The following is a 4164-nucleotide window of genomic DNA, read 5'->3' on the forward strand; positions in this document are numbered from 1 at the left end:
TAAATGGCTGGTTCTCTTCTTCAGATTCACGAGAACTGGGACCAGATTGTTCACCCCTATTTTCCAAAACCTATACTTTACCCAGGTCTCGGGGTGTCCCATGGCTAAAACATAGGGCAGAGGTCTGATATGGTGATGTTGAAGGATTTTTCATGGCAAGAGCTTTCTCCTTCTCAGCCAATTTTTGTTTTGTCGTTTTAACTTCTTCAGAAAGAGCTTTCAATTGTTCCTTTAGATCATTAGTTTCCCAAAGATGATTTGATTTGTAAATTTAACCCTTGTTATGCTGTAGCTTAAACACACAATTTTCAGCCTACTCCACTGTCCCACAGTGTCAGTCAGTGATGTTACCCTTGCACCACTATCTTCCCTTTATTACTCATGAACCCCATGTCATTTTGTGGAATTCTCATGACATGAAATTTGATCACTGATCATAGCAAAATGTTCTGGACAATGCTTTGATTGCAATAAATACTTTTACAACCTGAAACAGAAAAATAAAAGTCAAAGCTCGTGTGCATTGACAGCTTGAGTGTGGTAGAAATATTGGGGGAGTGTACGTGAACATGGGCTGATAAATGGAGGCATTGAGAACAAAAATAGGGAAGTTTGGCTCCTTATTTGTAACGCTCTGATTCCGACTGTTCGTACCGATGCAATGACCATTCTCAATGGGCAACAGGCCACTTGTGGTCAGCAAGCCCCATGCTGACAATCCTCAGAAAAGTACCTCTGCCATTAGCTGCGATTCAGTTGCTGAAACTCATTTATTAAACAACCTGGACTATGCTAAGACTTCTACATAAACTACTAAAAAAGATTTATCTGATTGTAAATGAATAAATGAACACAGCTCATGACATATTTCTGATGTACAATAGTTAAAGGCTTAACTCTCATTCCTGAGAAGACAGAAAATAATCGTCACATCTGCTGTAATATTTTACAATGTAAAACTATCAGACACAAGATACCTGAATAGAACAGAGAACAAAGAACAGAACAGGCCCTTCGGCCCATGATGTTATGCTGAACTAAAGGTTCGAACTAAAACCTAAGGTCGATCTCACCTCCACCCCTACCATATACTATTGTCCATATGGTGATCTAATAGCCGCTCAAATGCCCCTCATGAGGCCGATTCCACTACCCTCCCTGGCAATGCATTCCACGTCCCGACCACTCTCTGAGTAAAGAACCTACCTCTGACGTCTCTCCTATATCTACCTACACTCACTTTAAAACTATGCCCCCTCGTAATAGCTACCTCCACCCTAGGAAAAAGTCTCTGGCTGTCCACTCTCTCTATACCTCTGATCACCTCTATCAAGTCACCTGTCATCCTTTGTCGTTCTAAAGAGAAAAACCCTAGCTCTCTCAACCTTTCCTCGTAAGACCTTCCCTCCATGGTAAATCTCCTCTGCACCTTTTCCAACACTTCTACATCTTTCCTGTAATGAGGCGGCCAGAACTGGACACAATACTCCAGGTGTGGCCGAACCAGGCTTTTGTATAGCTAGAGCAACACTTCACGGCTCTTGAACTCAATCCCTCTATTAATGAAAGCTAACACACCATACGCCTTCTTAACAACTCTATCCACCTGGGTGCTCTTGAATCCAATTTAAAACTTGTCAGTGAGACCCACAGTGTAATGCATTTGTATGTGCGAGAAGCTATGTTCATAAATGCTCAGCACTGTTGGCAAAAGTAATTTGTGAACAAATTTTCACCTTTTTATAAGAAAAGGTCCAGAGACAGGCAAAGACTGGTGCATCCCATGGCGATGTCCTGACCAATCAGAATGTACCTGCCTGGTCTGAGAATTAAATTTAATGGGATCTCCATACAGATTCTGGTCCAAGCAATCAGCATTCGCTTCTCATGCTTTTTTAAATTGGTGTCTTTTCCTTGGCTCCTAGATCTGATGAATACGTGAGAAAAGCTTTAACTTTTTGTCCCCTTTTAGCCCATACAGTTAGAGAACGAGACTGAGGGGTGACCATGTAGAGGTTTATAAAATCATGAGGGGCATGGATAGCATGAGTAGCCAAGCTGTTTTCCTGAGGGTGGGCGGAGTCCAAAACTAGCAGGCATATGTTTAAAGTGAGAGGGGAAAGATTCTAAAAGGACCTGAGGGGTATTTTTTCACGCAGAGTGTGGTGTATGTATGGAACGAGCTGCCAGAGGAAGTGGTGAAGGTGGGTACAATTACAATGTTTCAGAGACATTTAGACAGGTACATGGATAGGAATGGTTCTGGAAGATATCAGCAGGCAAATGGGACTAGTTTAGTTTAGGAAATTTGGTTGGTTTGAATGCGTTGGACTGATGTGCCTGTTTTTATTTTCTTTTATTGATTTTTGTGGAATGTGGGCATCACTGGCTGGCCAGCATTTTCTGCCCATCCCCAGCTGCCCTTCAGAAGGTGGTGGTGAGCTGCCTTCTTGAAACGCTGCAGTCCTCCTGCTCTGGGTTGACCCACAATGGCATTAGTGGAATTCCGGGATTTGAACCCTTGACAGTGAAGGAATGGCGATATCTTTCCAAGTCAGGATGGTGAGTGGCTTGGAGGGGAAATTAAAGGTGGTGGTGTTCCCATATATCTGTTACCCTTGTCTTTGAGATGAAATTGGACTTTGGTTTGGAAGGTGCAGTCTGTGGATCTTTGGTGAATTTCTGCAGTGCATCTTATAGACAGTACACACTGCTGCTCCTGAGCGTCGATGGTGGAGCCAATGGATGCTTGTGGATGTCGTGCCAATCCAGCAGTCTGCATTGTCCTGGATGGTGTCAGAGCTTCTTGAGTGTTGTTGGGGCTGCACTCAAACAGCAAAATGGGGAGCATTTCATCACGCTCCTGACTTGTGCCTTGTAGATGGTGGACAGGCTTTGAGGAGTCAGGAGATGACTTACTCACCGCAGCATACCAAGCCTCTGACTGCTCTTGCAGCCGCTGTATTTATGTAGTGAGTCTGGTTGAGTTTCTGATCAATGATAACTCCCGTTTGATAGTGGGAGATTCAGTGATGGTAACACCCTTGAATGTCAAGGGGCATGGTTAGATTGTCTCTTGCCACCTGTGAGGCCAAGCCTGGATTTTGTCCAGAAATTTTTGGATTTGGACACGGACTGCTTCAGTATCTAATGAGTCAGGAATAGGGCTGACGATTGTGCAATCATCATCGAGCATCCCCACTTCTGACCTAATAGACTCATAGTCATAGACTCCTACAGCATGGAGACAGGCACGTCAGCCCAAACTGGTCCATGCCGACCAAAATGTCTGTCCACCTAAACATTTTGTCCAAATGCCTTTTAAATGTTGTTAATGCACCCGCTTCAACCACTTCTGCTGGCAGCTCATGGCATGTGTGTCCCTCCCTCTGTGTAAAAAAAGTTGCCCCTCAAGTTCCCATGTGTTCTTTCCCCTCTTAGCTGAAACTGAAGCCCTCAAGTCCTTGCTTCCCAAACCCAAGGAAAAAGACTGAGTTCATTCACCTGATCCATGCCTCATTGATCTGATGCTCTTCTATAAGATACCTCCTCAGTCTCCAACGCTATAAACAGAAAATTCCGAGCTTGGCCAACTTCTCCCTATAACCCAGTCCTTTGAGTCCTTCCACCATCCTTGCAAATTTCTTCTGCAGTCTTTTGAGTTTAAAAGTATCGTTACTATAGCATGGTAACCAAAACTGAACAAAACTGACTCCAAGTGCAGCCTCGCCAACGTTCTGTACAGCTGCAACATAACTTCCCAACTTCGATATTCAGTGCGGTGACTGATGAAGGCCAATGTGCTTAAATCCTTGGCCCACTTTGAAAGAATCATGCACATGATCTCCAAGGTCCCTCTATTCCACTGCACTCCTTAATGCCCAACAATTCACCATGAAATCCCTACCTCGATTTGACTTTCCAAATGCAACACCTCGCACGAATCTATATGAAACTCCATTTGCCATTTCTAGGCCCAGTTCCCCAGCTGATCAAATCCTACTGCAATTTCTGATAACCTTCCTCACTCTCCACTATACCGTGTATTTTGCCGCAAACTTAGTAATCATGCCTTGTACGTTGTTATCTATATCAATGATTTGAATGACAAACATCACTGGCCCCAGAACTGAATCCTGAGACACAGCACTAGTCACAGGCCTC

Source organism: Rhincodon typus, chromosome 18 (genome assembly GCF_021869965.1).
Source record: "Rhincodon typus isolate 14 chromosome 18, sRhiTyp1.1, whole genome shotgun sequence".
NCBI lineage: Eukaryota > Metazoa > Chordata > Chondrichthyes > Orectolobiformes > Rhincodontidae > Rhincodon > Rhincodon typus.